Source organism: Heterocephalus glaber, unplaced genomic scaffold (assembly GCF_053883595.1).
Source record: "Heterocephalus glaber isolate CG9 unplaced genomic scaffold, H.glaber_assembly_v1.0 deba00000331, whole genome shotgun sequence".
NCBI lineage: Eukaryota > Metazoa > Chordata > Mammalia > Rodentia > Bathyergidae > Heterocephalus > Heterocephalus glaber.
Genome location: NW_028258142.1, coordinates 46,832,569 through 46,857,336, shown reverse-complemented (window position 1 = coordinate 46,857,336; position 24,768 = coordinate 46,832,569). Strand labels below are relative to the sequence as shown.

The window sequence follows — 24,768 nt, the reverse complement described above, 5'->3', positions numbered from 1 at the left end:
TAGATCAAGAGGGCCAAATGCTTGAAAGGGGCATAAGATCTGTTTTTAGAAAACACTAGTGCTCTGGGAGAATTAGCAACCAAGTAGAACAGGACACTGCAGACAAACATATTTCCAATTCATAGCTTTACTTAGGGCTTGGACTGTAACAAACTCTCTTTCATTGGCACTGAAGATCTCATGCCTTTGAAAAAGAAATAGTAATCTGCATTGTTAAGATTTTGCTAAAGAGCTAATATCAAAGTCAAGTTGAAAAAGCTGGTCTATTCAAACTTGCAGAACTAAGTAGGGAAAGTCATGTTTATCAGAATCAAAAGCTACCAGGAAGCTTTCACAAAACGAAAGGTGTACCACATAGATGTTAAACAGGAAAGCATGTGAGAAGCAAGGAGTTGTAACCAACAACAGTTCAGAGCCTGCCAGGGTATGGCTGGCAGTACAAGATCACAGATGCCTCAACTTGCTCTAATCAGAGTTCTTTTTGCAAAGTGCATTCATGTCGGTAGTCAGTAGAGATGCATCCATGCACTAAATCTTGCACCTGAGCTGAGTGTAAGTAGAGTACTTAATTCACCCCCCTCCTGGGGTTCAGAGACAGAGCCACACTGAAACAACAGCCTCGAAAAGCCAAAAACTGATCTCAAACTTAGATGGAATAGTGCCCAGAAAAGAGAGATTTTAGCACTGGACTGGCATGTAGAACTGGAAATAAAACAAGAAAGAGGCTCTGAAAAGCCCACTCTTTTTCAACTAGGTAGCTGAGATATTCTGGCACATAATTGCTCCACTTGTCAAAAAGTGTTTTTTTCACTGGTGCTAGCAGCAAGAGAACATTCTTATAAATATTATCTATTTCTGTTAACAAAAATGAAAGAACTGATGCAAATGCTGTAATATAAGAAAGTGAGAGGGGGGAGGGAGAGAAGAGGGAGGGGGGCCACCAAGAGACAGAGAGGAGGAAGGGGGGAAGTAGAAAAAGAGAAAGGAAAAAAAAGGATATAAGGAAGTAAAAAGGCAGTTTAAAATGTTTCTTGTGATGATTAAACTTGGTCCAGGACAGTGGTGTGTGGAATTAAATACGCTGTCTGTTAATAGGTGTGGCAAACAGTATAAAAGGACAGTTTTTTCTAGACCATTTCCTGTGAAAGATGCTGAGGTCTAAAATTCAGTGGAAAGCTAAATAAAGAAAACTATGGTGGAGAAACCCTGGACAGATTATGGACGCCTGCCCTCTCATTTCCTGTCTGTGGGAGGCGAGCAGTGGCAGCTGCTGGATTAGACTTCCTGGAAGAGAGGCCCGGGCAAAATAGGGCTCAGGTTGTTTTTTCTGTACTTCACCCTGGGTACAGGTGAGGTGGCCTCGGTGGTCTCCATGGCAACGCGGAAGGAAAAAGGCCCCATCTACCCAGGAGGCCTAGCCTTGCCTCTCCGAAGTCCTGGTGCGAGCGGGGCTCAGCGCTTAGCGCTTCGGGATCCGCGAGAGGGAGCTGCACCACCGAGCTCGGCAAACAGCACAGTTGCCATAGCAACGCCTGGGGGAGGAAGGCCAAGGCCTTTTCCCAGAGTGTGCTCTCCGCCCGCGGTGCCAACAGTGCCCAGTCACGGTGATGAGGTCTGAGTCCTCTTCACGCAGGGCTGGGCCTTTGGGACCCTCAGAGGCCCGGGTGAGTCGATCCGAGGTCCCGTCCCACATCGAGGAGACCCAACTCAGTAGCGCATCTGCTCTGCCCTCTAGGGGCACCTGGAGCTGCCTGGCGCCACCTGAGCCTCCTCTCCGTGGCCCTTTGGCATCCGGCCTGGGAACCGTAATTGCGCCGAGGTGCTGCCCATGACCTTCCACAGGCCGCCCACCTAACACAGCCTACCGGAGCCCTCTGGCTGGCTGAAGTCTCTCCCTTCCCTTGACGCTCACTCCACCAGCCCCTCACTCCTACCTACTGCTATCTTTCCCTGGCCCTTCCCGGGCGTTCAGGGAATGCAGGGGCAGAGGCCCTCAGAGACCGGAAGCTTTCAGCCTAGCGGAGACTCCCAGCAGCTGAGGGCTGGGGCTGAGGACTGTCATCCGGCCCTGCCCTCTCCCTGGGCAGATAAACCAAGTGCCCAGTAGGGGTGACAATTTAAATTTGCATTCAGTAAACGCTTGTACTCAGAGCCTAAAAGAACTGAATGATGTTTATTTACTAGAGCGAAATGAGCCCAGGTGGAGAGAGGCTGCTGTTCTGACAGCTTAAGTCAATGGGGACTGTTGCCTGGGTTTCAAAGGCATCCTGAGGTATCCTGAAAGCCAAATAAGTTACTTTTCAATGCTCCACTTGAAATTCCTGAGGGCAGATTTTGTATAGTATAAGATATGGATCTGTTCTTTTCTGGAGCATTAATATTTTATTGCTATAACCAGAATTTGTCATCATAAAATTTTTTGTGGTCTTTTAGTATAATCCATAATCCTCATCTGTGGGGGGGGGGATACTGGGGATTGAACTAAAGGCCTTCACAATGAGCTATACTCCCAGCCCTTTTTTATTTCTCATTTTGAGGCAGGATCTCACTAAGTCACTAAGTTGACCAGGTTGGGCTCAAACTTGCAATCCTCTTGTTTCAGGCACCCACAGTGCTGGGATTATAGGTGTGTGCCACTATGCTCTGCTTCTTAAACAATTTTAATTAATAACTTGTAAATAATAAATGTGTTTTTAAATATACATTATATCATTGATTTTTTCCAAACATTTATAAGAATGCCTGATAAATTAGTGTATTGATAAATAATTGTTGGTTACTTATTACCTTTGGGCAAAATTAAACTTTGATGAAAATGCAGAGGAAAACAAAAATTACTTGTAAAATTGAATTAAACATAAGTTTATTAAAGAAAATGTAATGGCTTTTATATAATTATTTGCACACAAAAACATATCTGTTCTTTGAATTAGAGTATTGACATTAGGTATTTGCCATAAAATGCAAAATGAAGTGTTGCCTGGTTGTTAATTTTGATACGCTCTGGTATCTTTGTACTGAAATATTCAACTTTCTAAGGTAGTTGTTTTCAAAGATGATTTTCATAAATAGTTTCACTTAAAATATAATGCTGTAAGTAGGAAATCAATAAAGATAACATATCTTTAGTTTAATCATTTTAAAATTATCAAAGCATTTTTTAAACTGGCAGAAATCTTCCTACCATCTCTTAAAGGATATTATCCATGCCCACAAGTGCCAGCTTTATTGGGTCTTGAATCAGTTTGAGAAACACAAATGTATATTTCAAACAGGAACAGCTCTCTGTATAAATCATAGACTGTGTACAAGATGATGTTGAGGACTTCAGCTTTTTCTATATGAGGATCTCCTGGCAGAAGGCAGACAATCAGATCAGATCACACCTTGTTCAAGTGCATAGCAGTTAAATAGAATGGAAGGTTAGTGGGAAAACTTTATCCTTCTGTACTGCTTCTTCTGCTGTTTGAAGAAGTAAGGCTAGAGTTCTGCTCTTCACATCTTTCACATGGCATTGAAAGCTCCCAGAATATCTGGCCTGGTTTCAGCTGGGTGTCAATGTTTACATATTCAAGCACTGTCCCCTGTTTCTCAGGACACAATTATAGACTGGAACATTAAAATACACCACATAACACACACAATCATTTTTTAACAGAAAAAAATCTTTAACTGGAAAGTAAGAAGATTGAAAAAGACCCCAGCTTAAGTACTGGGGGAAAGCACACTCACTGGCTCAACCACAAAGGTGAGAAACACAGGAATATTTATTAAAGGTTTCACAATTAAAGCTATCTGATCACCTAATATGAGTAAATATTAGAAGTGAGGAGACTGGAGAAAGAAGTATATTCAGAAAAAGTTTTAAGGAATATAGAAATGTTGTATCTTCAATATGTGACTTTCATTAATAGCAGATGTCTGTAGATAGCAGAATAAGTGATTTTTATCTTCTGCTTTACTCTTCAAGAAATCTATAGAAATCAGGTATTATTTGCATAATGATAACAAAAACATTTATATTTTAAAGTGGATATTTATGCTTTTGAAAGCATATCACATTTATTTTAATCTACTTATGACTTATAACACTATTTTTTCAATATTTTAGAATATTTAAAAATGTACTTTGCACTAAAAGAGGCAACTGAATGGAAATTTACCAAATATGACTTTGCCAGAGTTGAGACCTTTTCATAGGATTCTTAAAAATCCAATGCAGATACAAATGAACTTTATAGAAAGCTTTAGCTTATTCAATAAACAATATAATGTTACATTACAAGAAACTGTTACATTTAAAACATTCATTAATGTTATTATAAAATAATCAAAATTTCCCAAGCATCGTATGATGGAAAGCTGATATTTAAATTCACTGCTGTATCAAAATATAACCACATCATAGTACATCTGGGTCAATGACCACCAACAAATTTCAAAGTTGAAGTTAAAGAATTTGGTGAACAATTAAAACAATAAAAGAATACAACATAAAAAATGCCAGTTTGTAATTTCCACTTCCACAGAGTATGCCTTTTTAAAAGATGAATCTTGCACATGAATCCGAAGTAAACAGATTCTGTATTTAGGACAATATAGTCACATCCAGATTCTATACATTAATTCTTTTTTCAATGTTATCTAAACTTCCACTGAAACCATTCTATACTGTACTTTCTACATCTTTTTCTGCTTTATTATTTTTTGCATCTGTCTCATCATTTAAATCTCGTCTCTTCCCCCCATTTAAAGAGATAATAAAATTTTCCATAAATGCGTAAATCATGGTTTCAGAAATTTAATATATTGAGGATAATTATTTTAAAATCTCTACCTAGAACACTGTATTGAATCTGTAGAACACTAAAAAAAGATAATGAGAAAAGGTTAAAAACTATCAAGAAATGGCCTCAATGTGCATCCATTGAGAAACTGAAAGTGTAAATAAGGATCAAAATGTATAATAAAGGGCTGGGGATTTAGCTCAGTGGCACCATGCCTGCCCTCCAAGCGCCAGGTTCTGAGTTTGATCCCTGGTACCAGGGGGAAAAAATGTTTAATAGATAATGTGAAATAGGAAGAAAAAGTCCAAAGGGGAAGGGAAATGGGTAGGGGAAAGGAATAAATATGAGAAAAGGAAAAAAGGGAAACAAAGTATTTGTAAATAGGGAGGGGTGGAGGGGTTGAAGGAAGAGCAGGGGAATGGGGAAAAAATAAGAACCAAGATATATCATGCAAAGGTACAAATTCCCAATGATGTATGTCATTGTATTGTATACCTAAAATGTACCAATGAACTTAATGAAAAAAAAATATAGAAATGGATAAGTAATTGCAATATCTTTTTAAATGAATAAAAATATATTTTCAGATATACAAAACTAAAATAATTAATTACTAACAGACCTGTATTACAAGAAATGTCAACATGTCTCAAGCAAAAATATCTTTGAGGAACAAAGGAATAATACCAGATGAAAATACAGATTGAAAAAGATGAATGAAAAGCACCAGAAATGGTAAGCGTGTGGGTAACTCTGTAACATTTTCCTTCTTATATAAATATCTTTAAAGATAATTTATAATTAAAAATAAGAATGTATTACATGATTTATCACATATGTATAAGAAATATGTTTGTATCGATAATAAAACTGCACAACCTAAGAAAGGGTAAAGAGAAGTATACTAAGTTTCTTGAACACTAAACGTTATAATACTTATTAAAGTTAGGCTTTTTGATAAGTTGAAAATATATATCATAAACCCTAAAGTGATCACTATTATATAATTATTAATTTTGAAAATACAGTAAAGGGAGAGGATTTTTCATAAATGGCTTTTATCAGTTTGAGGTAAGATTCTCTTATATCTTTTTTGTCAGAGTTTTGTCAAGAAAAGATGTTGGATTTTGTCAAAGGATTTTTCTGTATCTATTGAGAGGATCATATGATTTTTTAATCATTACTTTTGTTTATGTGGTATATTAGGTAGATTTATTCACAAATGCCAAACCATCCTTGGGTCCCAGGGATGAAGCTAAGTTGGTCATGATATATGATTTTTTCAATGTGTTGTTACATCCTGTTTGCAAGTATCTCCTTGGGGATTTTTAAATCTATGTTAATTAAGAAAATTGGCCTGTTATTTTGGTACCAGGGTAATGCTAGCTTCAAGGAATAAGTTGGAAGTGTTTCTTTGCTTTCAATTTCATTGAAAAGTTTGAGCACTGGCTTTAATTCTATGAAGTTCTTGTAAAATTCAGCAGAAAACCTGAAATCATTGCCAGTAAAAAAAGAATAAGACAAGGGGGCCCACTCTCATCTCTCCTATTTTGAAACTTTAGCCAGAGCAATCAGGCAAGAGAAAAAATCAAAAAGGATAAGAATAAGAAAAGAAGAAATAAAACTATCCTTATTTTCAGATAACATGATCCTTTACATACAAGACCCCCAAAACATCAGAAGACTCTTAGAACTAATAAATTCAACAACATGGAAAAACAAAATCAACACACAAAAATCAATTGACTTCCTGTACACCAACAATGAATCCACTGAAGAAGAAATCAAGAAAACAATCCCAGTCATGGTAGTTTCTAAATAATTAAATACCAAGGAATTAACTTAAGCCAGGAAGTGAAAGGACTCTATAATGAAAAACTATAGTGCTCTGATAAAAGAGATTAAAGAGAATATTAGGAAATGAAATGATATTCCTGTTTGTGAATTGGCAGAACTAATACTGTAAAAATGGCCACATTACAAAAAGTGAGGTAGAGATTTAATGCAATTCCAATCAAAATAACAAGAGCAGATGCAGAAATGGCAATCCTAAATTTTATATGGAACCAAAAGTGACCCAGAATAGCCAAAGTAATCCTGAGCAAAAAAAAACAAATCAGGAAGTATTACAGTCTGAAATTTCACGCTACCATAATAAAAACAGCAGGGTGATGGTACAAAAACAGACATGTTAACCAATGGAAGATTCAGAAACAACCTCATGCACCTTCGGCCATCTCATATTTGACAAAGAGACCAAAAACACATTCTGGAGAGAAGACAGTCTCTTTAACAAATGATGCTGGGAAAACTGGTTATCCACATAAGAAGAATGAATATAGACATACATAGCTCATCCTGTACTTAAATCAAATCAAAATGGATGAAAGGCCTAGATATAAAAACAGAAACACTGAGTCTAGTTGAAGATAAAGGTGGTAAAAATCTTGAAGACAAGGATAAGCTACAACTTTCTGGGCAGAACCCCAATTGTACAAGGAAACCAAGAATCAAAAAATAAGATTATAACATACTGAAAAGCTTCTGCACAGCAAAGGGAAAAATCAACATAGCAAAGAGATAGCTTATACAATGGGGAAAAATTTGCCAGCTACTCCCAGCGCTAGAGGAGTCTAGAATATATGAAAAACTGAAGACTTTATCAAAAAATGGAAAATTGAAATGAATGGACACGTTTTAGAAATACAAATGGCTAATAATTACATTTTAAAATGCTCTGCATCTCTTTCCATTAGAAAAAAATGCAAATCAAAATAACACTGAGATTCCATCTTAACTCTAGTAAAGATTTAAAAACAATAAATGTTAGTAGAGATGTGGGAAAAAAAGAAACCCTTCTATACTGTTGATGGGACTATAAACTAGTACAACTACTGTGTAAATAAATTTGGAGATTTTTCAAAATCTAAAGCTAGAAATTTCATTTGACCTACTATATCACTTCTGGGTAACTTCCTGAAAGAGTTAAAGTTATCATATCACAGGGATACATGCATACCCATGTTTATAGAAGCACAATGCACAGCTAAATTATGGAAGAGGCCTATATTTCCATTGCTGATGTATGGATAAAGACAATGTGGCATATGTAAGCAGTGGAGTACTACTACTCAGCAATAAAGAAGGAAAATTTGAGTCCTTTGTAGGAAAATGAATGGATCTAAGGACCATAAATCTAAGTGAAATAAATCAGACATAGACAGCTAAATATGGCATTATTTCTCATATTCAAGAAACCAAAAGTATAAACAATAAAAAGAGCAAAATAAAAAAGATGATTGGAAGCAGGTAGGTAGATTGTGTTTTTCTGGGTAAAGAATCTTGGGCAAGAGTAAGAGGGGAGAGTGTGGGAAGTTGAGGCGTAAAAACGATAAATGCTATGTGTATACATACTAATTCAACAAGGTGATTGTAATTATTCTGTCTTAATCATATACTAAAAATAAAAAAGAGAAAGGAACACAGACTAGATTGTAAAATGGAAAACAAACAGCAAAATGACAACTTAAGTCCAACCACATTCAATATAAATGTTCTAAAGAACACACATTCAAAGTCATACATTGGATTAAAAAACAAATTTCAACTATGTATAATATAATACTTACAAAACTGCACTTTGCTTTTAAAATTACCAATAGTTTTCAAGTAAAAGGATGAAACACCAGGCCATGGATTTAGCTCAGTGGTTCCACCGCCTGCCTCTCAAGAGCAAGTTCCCGAGTTTGATCCCTGGTACAGAAAAAAAGGATGGAACACTATCCACCATTTTACCATGACAGTACTATAGGGACTGCAATAGAAGGTCACATTTGAAAATTGGTGTCATTCACCATATTAACAAATGAAAAAATAAAAAATATACATTCATCTTACTAACACAGAAAAGGCATTTGTCAAATCCATCATCCATTCTAGAAGAAAACCTCAGGAATGGAGGAATTGAAGAGAAATGCCTCATGAGGATAAAGGACATTTTACTTCATTTTATATATCATATATAACAAAGTAAAATTCTCCTCAACATGAATGACCAAACAATTCCTAACTTGGTGTGAATTCTTTAACCTTGTTGCATCAGTCTCCTGTGATCTTCTAATCTCCAGTCATACAATTCTTCCTTCCATTTTTAATCTAGCCTCTCTTGCTACTTACTTTTCAGAATGCTGTTTCTTCCTTTTCCGTTCTCATAAAATTTTCTGCAGACCCATCCAAAAGTTCCTTCTGGAGACCCCAAGGGAGAATAACATCCTTACTCTTTCCAGTTTCTGGAGGTTCCATCATTCCTTGCCTTATAGGCTTTTCTTCCATTTCTTTTAAGTGCTGCACCACTGATCTACACTCCTAAGCTTTTCTTCCATCTTCAAAATGAATCACTCCAACCTCCACCCATCATGTTGCCTTTGACTATGACCCTCCTGCCCCCTCTTATAAAGGTCCTTGTGATTACATTGGAGCTATCTGTAAATTCTAGGATTTTTTTAAATCTTAAGATCCCCAAATTAGTCATATCTTCAAAATTCACTCTGTCATGTTGGGTAAAACATTCATAAGTTGTGAGGCTCAGATGAAAATACCTTTTGAAGAGCTATTATTTTGTCTACCACAGTGCTCAAATACTTTTGTTGAATAAGGAAGTTAGATGTCGTATTTTCTACATTTCAACTATTTTAAGTATTCTATACAGGGAAAATAGAATAATCTTGATCAGAAAATATCAAAGTAAAATTAACTTTTTCAATTACAAACTAAACAAAAAGGTGTATCCTACATACTAAATATTAAGAGAGGAATTTCCTCATCCCTAACCTGATATGGAAGCCCATGAACTGTCAGTAAGCATTAATGGTAAGCCCTGCTATCTCTAAAGCAACTAAAATGAATATTGTTCTTGCTACATTTCCAGCTACTATCCTTACCTATTTATCTAGTTTGAAATCTCTGAACAGGTTATGAGTTCAGGAATTGAATATGCTATTAAGGGGAAATGTCAAAGCCAGATGGAGAATTAAATATCATAAACATATCATATAACAAAATAATATATGTTTTCTCTGTTGTACCCTGTGCAGTCAATATGACTTATGTAGAAGTTATAAAAATGATGGAGCTTTATAGCATTTTATGAAAGAGGAAATATTAGAGTTATTAATCATCTAGTTCACATTTTATCACACTACTCTAAACTGTGACCTTCCTTCCAGAATTAAAGGCTTTGATTTGTTGATAAATGTAAAAATATAAAACCTTAATATTGCCATTTTTATTATTGCTTTTTTATCATTTCCATACTACTTGAAGCACACACACACGTTGCAACATATATATATAATATATATATATTGCTATATACACACACGCAAATATATATATGTTGTTATGGTTTTATCAAAGGCTCTTGTTAAGGAAAGAGAGTGTTATTTTCTGTGTATAACCATTTGCTATATGTGGCTGGCCAAGAAATAATGTAAATGGTAAAGTTTCATCTTGGAATAGGGAATAGATGTGTATTTAATTCACTGGTATGAACCAGTTAAGAGATTTTGGCTCAATGGCTGTGGTACTTATCTTTTTCATCTGCACAATATTCACTGTAGCAATAAAAAATATCACAGACTCTCTAGGTATTTCATTTGTGTCCTTCTCCAAGAAATAAGTCAAATACTTGACTGACCATAATCTTCACCATTAAATCTAAGTAGGTTAATAGAAAAAACAAAGCAGAAGAAAATTGGGCCTACAGTGAAGGGGAAATTAACATTTCTCTAGTAATGCATTGTTTCCTTTTTCACATATACAGATATGCTAATTAGATAAATGTTTAAATGTAGTCACTTAACAAAAGTCAGAAACTTTGAATATGAACCCCACATATTCCACTACTACTTTTATCAATTCTGAATGAAGATTATATATAACCTAGCCTTAAGGAGAATTATACTTTCTATCCTAAAATAACAACAAATTCTTAAAAAATAGTTCCAACCACTCAGACATTTGGTAGAAGACTACCAATATGATACCATAATTGTGTGGTCTTTGATCAGATATTTTGTCATAAGCATAAATACTTTGAGAACAGGAACTATGCTGTATTTATAATTATCTCTTCTATGTCACCACCCGGTATTATAATAGCACATATTTTTGAATAATGAATATATAAAACTGTTGAGTAATATAACTTTGAATCATCTGGTTTTAAATGTTGATTGAAATATTAAACTGACTTATACTTCCAAGTCAATTAAAATTTTTATTTTTGTATATAATTGTATCTATTCATTCACTGATACACAGATTGGTTTTGTATCTTCACTACTGTGAATACTGCTGCAATGAACATGAAAGCACAGCAGGCACTGATTTTGATTCCTTTCTTATGTACAGAAATAAAATTGCTGGATCATATAGTAGTTACTCATTTAATATTATTAGGAACCTCCATATTTTTTCTATAATAGAGGTATTAATTTGATTGTATTTGTATACAACATTACACAGGGCACATGTATGCCAGATCATTGGTTACATTTAATTTTTGTTAATTAAATTATTTAAATAAATAAATATAAATAAAATGTTATTTTTAAATAATATGTTTTGAAAATAAAGGAATAAATATTTTGTAGAAAGAAAATCAGTTTCTCCATGTATCCACCAAATAAATGCTAAAAGAATATGTAAAAAATATCTGTTTAAGGGACAGTAAATGGCTAAACTGTGTATAGTCCACATATTTGTATGTGTCCCAGACTGTGTCAGAGTGTTACATGAATTTCTGAACAGCAAGTCTTTTCCACATTCACAGGATTTGCATGTATGATTATCAAACTTTGGCTGTGTCATGTGTTGTATGAATGTGCTTTCACTAAGGAAAAATGTCTTCTCAATATCAGCAATATGTTTATCATTTTCAATGTAAATGATAATATCTATTTTTAACTTGTCATAATTGTTCACTACTTCTTCACCTGTGAGCCTCCCTTTAATGTTAATGGATGATTTTTATTTATTAATTCAATTAAAAATTTTAAATTCCTTGGGAAACACATGATTTGTAGAGTAAGGAGAGCAGCTAAAGAGCCCAATACCACAGAACAGAGAGGAGAGTGGATGGTAGTTGGCGAATTGTCTTCCATCATTCAGTGAGTACTATCCTAACAGTTTTTGGTTCCCTCTAGAAATAGTCAAAAATTTTGCCCAGAAGTTTAAATGGTACTGTTTAATTTCAGTTTCAGGAAATAATATTAGTGAAAATGCCAGAGTAAGGACCTATGAAAATCTGCCGGTCCTGTATAAGGTTCCTAAGGAGAGTGTTTCAACAAAAAGGTAGAAATGCAAGGAAGATGGACAAACAACATGAAGAGCAGTCAAGAACATTTTCACACAGTTAAATAATACAAGTCATGAGCATTCCTTTGACATTTCCTCCAAATGTTAGCAAAAAGTACAACAAAGAAAAAAGAATGTGGAGTCAGAAGTCGGGGTGATCATGACAGGATTTTATGGAAGGAACTGAGTTCCACGTTCAGGTGGTATCAGTCTGGTGATAAAGAGTCACAAAAGACAGAGAAATAGTAAGAATTCTGAGGATTAAGGGATTAAAATTCAAAGGCTATCTGGAAATAAATGCCCCTCATAAATTCACAAAGATGTAGCATATAGCAAATTTCAGAATTACCCAATTTCAGAATAGGGTTTCAAGCCAATCTAATGAGATATGAAAGGGAAAAGCCTCTAGTTGACATATAGGTAACACATGGCACAAATAAACTATCCACAAACAATTTAGGAAAATAAGCCACTAGAAATCAAGTGTTTGAATGAAGTATAAAAACCACAGAATTAATAAATATGAACTTGCAAATTTGGAAACCATAAGTGAGAATTCAGAAGCAATATACTGAAACTGGCAAAAATAAACAATGCACAAGGTTAGCATTCAAAATATTCTTACTTTTCATCTTACCCACTCTCTCACTCTACTCACTGTTTAATTTCTTCCTAGTTAACACTCAGTGATGTTCTCTCCCATCTTTCCAATGACCAGTCACATTTAAAGCTTAAATAAGTTCTCTACTTCAAATCACTATGATCAACCAATACAGCAATGTCCATCTTGAAATTTGGATAACTCTGTCAAAAACTTCAAGAGATCTGAGGTTCCCTCCTACAGAGAGCTAATATTTAACTTGAAATAGTTACATGGATGCTTGCAGAACACACAAGATGCCTGCACTGAGAATCAAGGACTACCGATTCAAGTACATGATTGGCACTAGTCTGCACGTCAATAGTTCCCAAGCCCAGGTTCTCAGAAAGCAATGGGAAGAAGGTCAGATGACACTTGTATCTGTAGTGAGGTGTTCTCCAAGAAAGAAACTCTGACACTTTCACTTGAGAAAGAGAAAATTTTTATTATAATTTTTATTATACTCAACAGTGAACAGACCTTCCCTTTGCTCCAAGGGAGACAAATCTCTATCCTCCAAGGCTGATGACTCTACAGTTATCCTCCAGAAGACAGTCCAGAACAAAGACCGTCAATGCCTCTGCTCACAAGATATGCAGAAATGCTACTGGTCCATGGATAATTGCTCCCAGGACTCTTCATATTTTCTTTCCTGGTGTAGACTAAACATAGAAAATTATTAAATCATACTTATGAATTCTTGCAAAAAATTTCATGTGGCTCTCTCAGGTACTTATTATCATTTTCGTCTTTTGGCAAACTTGACATTGCTCACATCTGATTTAGAGAATTATGTCTACCTGCAGCGTATACAGGATGTTCTCAACGTAGTATTGTATATACTCCATAACTGCCCCTAGCTGGATGAAAGTCCCCATTTCCAGAAATTTGAGATTTAAAAAATAGGGGCAGCCCAAAATTGATGCCATAGAGAGCAGATGTCATATGCAAACTAAGCCATGGAAGATAATTAGCACAGGGTCTTATTTTCTAGAAAGGTCATCTTTTGAAAGAAGCATGTGTTCCTAGATAGGGATAGAATATTGCAAAAAGGGAGGCAAGCTTTCTAGCCCTTGCCAGACCCCAAATCTGTGCCCTTCAATTTTGTTCTATAAAAACCTCTTGTTTCCCATAGAATTCCTTTCAAGTCCTCATGTGATTTCACATTTTCTTTTACTCTTTAAAGTTTATGGTCTTTATATGTATCAATCCCAAAGTAAGGCTTGAACATAATTCACCTTCCTAAGAACATTATGAAAATACCCAAATCATGACCTATCTCATACTTCACTAAGGAGATAAGAACAATTGTCAAGAGCTCCTTTTACTCACCTTCAAAAGACCTATAACACCCTCCATTTATACAGAACATCAGTGTGACAGAAACTCTTCTTCATGCCACATGCCTAATATGATATGACAATTAGCAGTCTTTTGATACGGAAAAACATTTTTTTTTTACTTCATACTCGTGATTAGGTTTCAAACTACGCTTTATAAATTTATGAGAAATAATCATGGATGTTTTGGAAATGCTATCTTCATTACTGAAAAATGTCATTTTGCTTTTGGAATCGTTTTGGCCTTTGCTGACAAAATGATCCACTTTATTATGTAAAGTATTATTTTACTCTTGCTCTGAAAGGCAGTCCTGATTGCTTTAAAAAGATATCACTATGCTTTCACTTATTTGACATATTTAAATGAAAACTTTCATAATGCCAAGCCACTATTTGATAGTTTCATAATTGCTAACAGATAAGGAAAAGAGGTTAAATAGATACTCAGTCAAATAAAATTGAGTTTTTGAACATTTATTTTAATTTCAACATATATTTTTCTTTGGGAAATGTTTGGTATTGCAATCCACTTGTCCTTACATACACACATTATAGTCTCTATTCTTTTCACTTTATTGTAAGTTATATTACCTTTATACTTCAACAAATCATTTTGTATTCATAGTCCACTTTTGTATATTCAGAACATAACGCAACAGTAGAGGCAAACAACAATGTGCTCCTCTGAATGTTTTACAAAAAGAAACACTCAGGAAATTATTTAGCTCTCCTGACCTACTGCCTATGTACTGGAATCAAGCCAAGCCTAAAGTAACGAACACATCCCTCATAGCACTTGAGCAACCATTATTAAGGATGAAACGGCTTCTCTGATGATGGTATCATAACTAATCTTATATGTCCTATTATTAAATGTAGTGCACAACTGCTTCATCCCTTTTCCTCTAGAATAGCTAAACTGATTATGAATCAACTGATACTTAGCCAAGTTTTAACCCAGGTCACAGACTCTGCTTTCAGCAACATTCATTAGTCCATTGGCTACCTAAAGGCAAAGATTTTCACCTACTCCTTTACTATCATGTACCTTGTCTGTTGAGACCTAATAAAAGATCACAGCCACCCCTAAGTGTGTATATTTCTTTCATCTTCCTGACATCCTATTGACTCCCATGGAGGTAAATCATAAAGCACTAGTTGCCAATATAGTTTAGCCAATTTGCATTTCTATCTCTTATTTCTACTTTCCTGATAGAAAATTTTTCAGTGAATATTGCAGGAGTCTTCAAATTTAATATATACAACAGATCTATTTCTGTTCACTACTTTACATCACACACAAGTCTGTCTCACATTCTCCTGCCATTTGTAAAACTACTGTGGTAACATACCGGGCTCAACACTTGAATATTGTATTTCCCATTTCTCTTACTTTTACTGTCAAGAGTAAAGCTCTATTATCTTTTTTTAAATGATTTTTGTTATAATAATGGTTAAATTAAAAATATAATACCAAGTTACTTTAAGAGCCAATATGATCCAAAGCTGCATAATGAAATAGTTGATGCCTAACCCAAATCCCACATCCTGCTTCCTTTGCACATTTAGTTTTAAAACACTGGTCTATGACACAATGACGACGATGCCAAATTGATTCTTCAAACCCAAATTCGTGTCATTTTTTTTCCATTTTCACCACAACTACTCATAGCTCAAATCCACACTATTAAAATAGTGTTTTATATGTTTTGATAACTCTATTTTATCCACCATCCATTCTGCTAATTTCTAATATATTGATAATGAAAATCATGTTTGATTTTGCCCCCTCCAAAATACACAAAACACTGATTTTTCAATTAAATAATGTCTTAAGCTCTCCATTTTAACATTTGTACATCTTGTATAATCGCTAAAGCATAAAATAACAAAATGCTTTTTTTAAAAAATAGCAAAGCATTCATTGGTACATTTTAGGCATATATAATGATAACATTCATCATAGGTAATTTGCACCTGTACATGATACATCCCACTTCTTTGAAAATAATAACTTATCCATTACTAATAATATTATCTTACCTCTGAGACTTCTTTATGTACAGAATAACATGTGAACACTTAAAACAAACTTTCTATTTATAAAACTACACACACCAACTGGGCACAGTGGTGTATGCTGGTAATACCAGCAGTCTAGGAGGTTATGACATAATTACAAGTTTGAGCCCACTGAGACAATTTAGCAATTTATCAGGACCCTGTCTCAAAATTTAAAAATTAAAAAAAAGGACTTGGGATATACCTCAGTGTGAATGCCCCAGATTCAATTCTCAGAGTTTGCAAAACAAAACAAAAAACAAACAATAAAAATACAAACCTACGTTCTAAATACTTTCATTACTCCTCCAAGTGCTCTCTGCTTTCTAGTCCAAGGAAGTATATCCTATTCCGTATAAAATCATTTTCTGTGTATCTCAACTGCCAATGTTTTTCCCAATACTATTCCTCTGTCCATGCAATATTTGACTCTTACATCATGAGTGCATCTTTTATTAAAAAATTCTACAACCAGCACTAATAACTGACTTCTATAAATTCCCCAAACACATAGGGAATTTGTTTCTCCTGGCAGCCTGCAAACCTTTCTTCATAGTGTAGTTATCTTGAAAATATATTTTAGAGCAATTGTAAGTTCATAGTAAAATTGAGCAGAAGGTATAGAGATTTCCCATCTATCCTCAGCCCCACACATGCCCAGCTTCCCCCCACTACCAGCATCCCACACCAGAATGGTACATTTGTTGTAATCAATGAACTTACCTCCACATATCACTAGCATTCAAAGTCTATAATTTACAGTGAGGGTCACTCTTAGGTTTTATGCTTTATAGGTCACAACAAATATATAATGATATGTAGCCACTAATACAATATAATGTAGAATACTTAAAGTACCCTAAAAATGTTCTGTGCTCTGCTTATTCATCACTCTCTTCTCTTTAACCTCAGGAAACCTATGATCTTTTGTTCTGTTTCTAATATTTTGTCTTTTAAAAGTGGTTTCTTATACTTAGTTATGTGCATTTAAGTTTTTCTGTGGTGGCTGATTGATTGTACTGGGACTGAATCCAATGCTTTTGCACTGAGGTACTTTCCAAGCCCTTTTTTTATTTTTTATTTTGAAACAGGATCTTGCTAAATTTCCCAGGCTGGGCTTCAACTAGCAATCCTCCTGGTTCAGCCTCTCAGACTACTGTAATTACAGGTTTTTCTTTTTGTTAGTTTTTATTCTTTTAAGTGCTGAAAATACTTAATTATTTAGATGTACCTGTAAATGTATCCATCCATCTATTCAATAGTATAGCTTCCAATATTTTGGGAATTTTTAATAAAGATTCTATAAACATTCATGTGCAGATTTTTGTATAACATAAGTTTTCAGTTCATTCAGATAAACAGCAGAGAGTATAATTCTGGATTCTGTCTCTGGGTTTCTAAGAAACTACCAAACTGTTCTACAAAGTGGCTATGTTATGTTGCATTTCCACCATCAATGAAGCAGAGTTTCTATTGTTCTACATTCTCACCAGTGTTTGGTATAGTCAGTGTTTTAGACTTTTGCCATTCCAATAGGTGGTACCTAATAATGGTATCTCATTGTGATTTTAATTTGTAATTTCCCAATAACTTATGATGTTGAGTAGTTTTTGCTGTTTTGTACATATCTCCACTTTAATTACGGATTTCCTAAGGGTACCCATTCATCTTTATGTTATCCATTGAATATTGTATAATGCCAGGTACTTACTGTGTATACTTAACACTAAAATAATTGTTGAATAAATGCTAGAACTGTTGCAAGAAAAATTAAAGAAATTAAGAAAGCTTGAGTCAGTTAACTAAGAAAAGCAAATAGAGCCCCAGAGGTGCCAGAGTTAGTGACTGCAATATATTCATATATATGTATGTATATATACATATCATATCTTTATTGTTTATATGCAAATTAATATACTTCCCTGTGCAAAATTTATTTATTAACCAAAGGCATATGACTTTATTGAACTACTACTGGGACTTTGCTGTTTGCACAGACCAAGAGATACTAAATGGGAAAAGGCCAATATCTTATCCCTCATCAAGGACATCCCCAAACCCTAAGTAATAGCAATTTGACTTTCAAGGTACTCTCACTGCAAATATTTATTGAGTATTTACTATAAAAGAGACAGTATTCTTGAGCAAGGAATATGTTGATGACCAAAATAAGTGTGCCCATGAATGAAAAGTTAATGTTACCAAGTAATACATGTAAGATTTCCTCTTTCATACAGTAATATATTTTAGTATCATATACCTTTCCAAACTGGCCTTAGAAGGGATATACCTCAACACAATGCCATATATAACAAACCCACAGTTGGTATCATACTGAATGAGGGAAGGTTGCAAGCCTTTCCTCTAAGATCTAAAACAAGCTTAAACGCCGACTTTCACCCATTTTATTCAGTGTAATCCTGGAAGTCCTAGCCAGAGCAATTAGGTAAAAGAAAAGAAAATAATAAAGGGTATCCAAATTGGAAAGGAGGAGGTTACATTATCCTTGATTAAAGATGAGATGATTTTGTGTATATTAAAAAATAAAACTCAAGATTTTGCAAAATAACTCTTGGAACTAATGAATGCATTCTGCTAAGAGAGAGCTGCCTAAAAAAGAAAGAAAAGTCCTATTATTAATAGCTACTAAGCATAAATTAAATCAAAGAAGTGGCAGATCTCTACAATTAAAACTATAAAACACTGATGAAAGAAATTGAAGAGGATGTTAATGAATAGAAATGTATTTTGTGTTCATGGATTGAAAATATTTATATTGCTAAAATATACAAGCCAAAGCAATTACAGATTAAATACAATCTAAATATCAATGTTACTCTTCACAGAACAAAAAAATCAAGTTAATTTTTACAGAATAAAAATCCATGAAATGTATGTATAGCCATCTGGTATTTGTAAATTCATACATTCTAATTTAAAAATAAATCTATCAGAAAAATTTAAAGTATTTTAAATTTTAAGCATCTTTTTTCATGTTTCTATGACCTCATAAAGTTTTCCATCCAAACTTCATATTGGACTGTTACAATTCCAAGAATAGAGTATAATTATTTATATTTTTTCCACTTAGACATATATATATTTATATATACTAGATCAATATTATATATTAGAGCAACAGCATATAAATAGCATCCAAATAAATTTCAACATCTCTTGTTTTGGCAGGAATTCAGTTTCATGAACAGCAAGCTTCTGTCTGGAATTATGCTCTACAGAAAGAAGCAAAACAGATTGGTATTCATTCACCATAATTACAAAGCTGAGAATGCTTATCTTTTGATAAGAATGGATAAAGGCCATCTGTAACAGATAACATGCAAATAAAATCTGGGAGTGGAGATTAAAACAGTCTCTTATAAAGCATCCCGATGGACAAATGATATAGATGAATTTACACAGCTCCCAAATGCTCTTCTATAATTAATCATCAAATAATACCTACAAATTCAGTAAAACTTTATTAGCTTTATATATTTAATATTTATATGAATGAATGTAGTATCCTTTATATATGAAGAATCACCCAGTACCCTAAGCAAAAACTGTGCTTTAAATTGTGAGTAGTATTTATCAATTTATGAATCACAACCTCCTAATTGTCCTCATAAACTGAAACAGGTCAAGGATGAACAGAAAGATAATTTTTAATTTAAAAATAATGAATGTAAGTTTACATTGTGATTGCTTAAAATTTAAATATTTTAATTTAAAAATTCAAATAACAGTATTTTGACAATGATTTTAAATGTGTAGATTTTATTAAAATTCTGTCTTTCTTCCTCTAAAAAGGTGCTATGGTAATCATTCAGATCAGTAGATTATAAGAATTGTTTTATAATTGTTTGGTAATTCAAAACAATTACAAATGGCATTTCATAGATAGGTTTCTAGTCCATGATACAAAGCTGTTTCACATGTAATTATAAAAGCATACTATCACAACTGAAGAAGGTCATTGGGCCCTACTAATCACAAGTATCAAATTTTGTTTAAAAGTTGTAGAAATATTGCTCTAGGTCCTACATTTTCTTAGAAACATGGCTATATCATTTTGGTACCCAGTTTTAAAAGATATTACACATATGTGATGAGTACTTGAATGTATTCTTGCCCAATTTGATTAACCTCATAATTTCAGAAATTTTTCTCACTGGAAAAATAGTAGTTAAGTCCTACTTTCATAACTTCAATTTGTATAATATTCAGCAAACTGAAGTACACAATATTGAAGAAAATGCATTCTAATAAAATATTGTAAGAATCACTGTCAGTTAATGATTTTGCTATAATTAACAGAATAGCCTACTTAAAAATTACTTACACATTTAATATTCTTACACAAAAATTTCAGGAGGCAGTGTTATTTCAATTTAGTTCTGAGTCAAGTAGTATTATCAAGACTCAAGTAAGAACTTTGTACTTCTCTACTCCGTCATCTACCTCTCTGGTGATTGTAGGGATGACCTCATAAGGCTTCATGTGTAGGCACCTCTCTATCAAGCAAAGGGTGTTTTATTTGCTCATCTCTTTTTATTTATTCAGAAATAATTTTCTTGGAAGCCTCACAAAAAGTTTTCCTGATATCCCATTGGCCAGATTTGGGGATATATTCAATGTTCTAGCTGAAATGAAGGTGAAAAAGTAAATATGAAGCACAGTCAAGCTTGACAAAAGGAATCAGGCTCTGCCAGCATAGAAGGACCAGAAGAAGGATACAAGTTGTGGAGTATTAGTTGTAAGTCTGTCATATTTTTGTATTTGTCTCATTTTTCTCTACATTGTTTTAAAAATCCTCTATCTACCTATTTACCCTCCATGAACACATTGACTCATAGAAGTATGAACATATGCATTTTCCTCCTGCAGTTAGTTACCTATACACAGGAAACACTTTATTATGAGAGCATTTGTACAGATTTTATATTAGAGCTCTTAATTCTTGCTGAAATTTAGCAACAAGAATTGAGAAGTATTTCTTAGCATTTTCCAAAAACAATGAGCTAGCACAGATTTAATACTCTGAAAAAATGGTGCTTTTTTAGAAATATTTTTTAAAACTGATGAAATAGAATAAACTTTAAATAAATAGAAAGCTATCACAAGTTCATTTAATCTTAAAATATCCATATTACTCAAAGCAATCTACACATTTAGTGCATCTCTTTATCAAAATCCCAAGACATTTTTCATAATCATAAATTTGTGAAATTTGAAAAAAAATAGTTATAAATTTTATATGGTTCTGAAGAATACCTCAAACAGCCAAAAAAAACCTTGAAAAAAACCAATAAAGCTGGAGGCATCACACTATCTGTCTTGTAAATATAACACAAAGCTGTAGTAATCAAAACAACATGGTATGATACTGGCATAAAAAAAGAGACATGTAGACCAATGTAACAGGATAGACAGCTCAGAAATAAGTTCACACATATATAATCAACTGATTTTAGTAAAGGTGCTAACAACACAATGGGGACAGGACAATCACTTCAATAGATGTTGGATAATTGTATATCCACTACAGAAGAATGAAACTAGATCCTTATCTTACACCAAAACAAAAAATAAACTCAAATAGATTTGAAACTTAAACATAAGACCTAAAACTATGAAACTATTAATGAAAATATGGAGAAAAAACTATGTGATGTTATTTGGGGCAAGAAAATTTTTGTGTGTATTACCTCAAAAGTACAGGTATCAAAACAAATAAAAAGCTTTTGTACATCAAAGGAAACAATCAACAGAGTGGACAGACAACCTATGAAACTGGCAAGAATATTTGCAAACAACACATCTAATAATTACTGATAAGGAATTCATATCCAAAATGTTTAAGGAACTCAGCTCAATAGTAAGAAAACAATCTGATTAACAAATGGGCAGAGCCTGGGAATTAGCTCAGTAGTGCTGCTGCCTGCCTCACAAGTGCTAGGTCCTGCTTTCGATCCCTAGTACCAAAAACAAACAAACACAAATGGACAAAGGATCTGAGTAGACAGTTACAAAAGAAGAGATACAAAGGGCTAACAGTTATATCAAAGAATGTTTAAAATAATTAATCGTCAGAGAAATGCAAACTTAAATCATAATTATACATCACCTTACACCTGTTAGTATGGCTCTAACCAGAAAGTCAAAACATGGCAACTACTGGAGAAAATGTGGGAAAAAAAGGAACCCTTGTATAATGTTGGTGAGAATGTAAATTAGTGCAGTCATTATGGAAAACAACACATAGAATCCAGCAAAACTTTAAAACAGAACAATCCCTATGATCCAGTAATCCCGCTGATAGATATATTTCCAAAGGAAAGAAAGTAAGAATGTTGAAGTAGTATCTGTACTCCCATGTCCATTGTATCATTCTTCATAGTAAACAAGATATGGAATCAATCTAAGTTTTCATCAATGAATCACAGAGAAAGAAATGTGGTATATACACACAGTTGAATACTATCCAGCCTTAGAAATAAAGGAAATCCTGTCATTTCGGACAACATAGGTATACATAGTGGTTAAGTGATGTAAGTCAGGGATAGAAAAACAAATACCATTCATTCCTATGTGGAATCTAAGAAAGTCAAAACACAGAAACATAGTAGAATGGTGGTTATTAATAGCTGAGTTGTGGGTAGGGATTTGAGAGAATTACTCAAAGGATACAAACGTCTCAGGGGGAATAAATTTAAGGGATCTAATGTACACTATAGTAACTAAGTAATACCTAATATGTTATATTCTTGAAAATTGCTAATAGTTTTTATTGACATAAAATAATTGTACCTATTTATGATATAGAGTGTGAGAATGTATATAATGTGTAATGATGAAGTCAGGGTAATTAGCATTTCCATCTCTTTGAGAATTTACCATTTTTGTGAAACTCCTTTCTTCTTCCTTATGAATATAATATATATATTATATATGCACAGTGATGCATAACTTCTGAATGCTTCTGTTCACAAACAATTCAGTTGACAAATAGAAGTGTTTGGCAAAACTTTGCTTCCTTTTGCAAACTTTGCATTGGGTGATGAACACGACCATGGCTGTCTTTTCCACACAAACATCATCCTGGCCACCTTCCCAAGAATCATGGAACGAATTAAGTTTGGGAACCGGGCATATATATTGGGGCATTGGAACACTGGAATATATTCCTCATATGTAACTGTATCTTATTACCTGGTGTTCAACCTCCTAACTCTATCCTCTTCCTCCTCCCATAATTTCTAGCCTCTAGTAACCACTATTGGTAAATGAATAGATTTTTTTCTCATCACAAAATAGTATGTGAACATACATGTGTGCACAACATAGCATGTGTATATACATATAACATATATATGTTAACTAGCTCAACATAGCCATTGCATTTTTAGTTATGAGATAAAAATAAATAATGCAAAAAAGGGAGGCAAGAGAGGAAGAAAAAAAGGAGAGAAGGAAAAGGGAGAAGAACAATTCGTTAGATTTGTGTATTTACTTTTAAGTTAGTTAAGAAAAATATATAACCATTGCCAGCATTCCTAAAGTCAAATATTAAAAGATGATAAACATTTTGTTTCACTTTATTCATTTTTAAGAGCTACTATATTAACTCTTCCATCTTCAGTAGTTTTAAAGTTTTTAAAGTTATGCACAATTTTGTACATGATACAGTGCAGTTTTTTAAAGAATTAATATTCAACATATAGGTAGTTAATTAACACAGTCCAATTAATTCAAAGTGATGGAAAATTTATTATATTGTTACAAAATAATGAGGCAAAATCAAGTGCATTTAGATTTTACATGTGTATAAAGATAGCTACTTTTTAAAATACTACTGCAACATTTTCCTTAAGTCTCATGTTTTCTCAAAAAGAATACTATTTAACTTTAATATAGCTATGTGTGTGAAAAATCAGGTTTTTTGTTCCAACTAAATTCTGGCCAATTTATGCATTGTTATTTACACCTCTTTTTCATCATGTATGGAAAAATATGTTAATTTTGGGAAATAACAGATTCCCTTTAAAATGCATATGCTGAAAATATTGTTTCTTTCATTTTCCCTTAGGACACAGATATTATTGTATCTGGTTCAAGAAAACAGTATGGCTACTAGAATGCAAGCACATACTTCCCAAAGAAACTCAGGATAGTCAACTGGATTCTAAAGGTTCTACCTTTCTGTTTAATCAAACTAAGCAAAATGATTGCTGAAAACAGTATAAGGACTTACAGAAATGACAGACAGAGTAATTTGACCCTGGAAACAACACACATTCACAAGATTTTCAACCATGGAGAGTCACAATCACCAAGTGGTTTTAGACTACAACCTAATTCACTAAACAATAAAGGAAATGACCTATCCTTAAAGTAAAGTTGACATTATTGAACTATTGTCAATAGAAAATGAATTTTGATTAAATGCTCACAGCAGGGACTTAGGAACCCACAAGCCAACATTTCTAAGGAGGTTTATTCACATTTTATTAACTACAAAGCACATGTACTTGCCTTAAACTTTCAATGCAATGGAAAGATGACTCAGTGTTTAAGAAAG

The 24,768-nt window shown here is 33.6% G+C and overlaps 1 protein-coding gene and 1 long non-coding RNA gene across 7 annotated transcripts in view; one reads left to right on the top strand and one right to left on the bottom strand.

The window, feature by feature from the left end:
- The window catches only part of Nol4 (nucleolar protein 4), a 329,323-nt gene that overhangs the window by 264,448 nt on the left and 40,107 nt on the right, over nucleotides 1–24,768 (bottom strand). The gene's annotated exons all lie outside the window — the stretch shown is intronic.
- On the top strand, nucleotides 1,354–24,768 carry LOC110344044 (uncharacterized). Its single transcript, XR_002386317.2, has 5 exons — nucleotides 1,354–1,664; nucleotides 5,408–5,522; nucleotides 19,374–19,442; nucleotides 20,751–20,943; nucleotides 24,277–24,768. It is a non-coding gene; the product is annotated as an uncharacterized LOC110344044 (long non-coding RNA).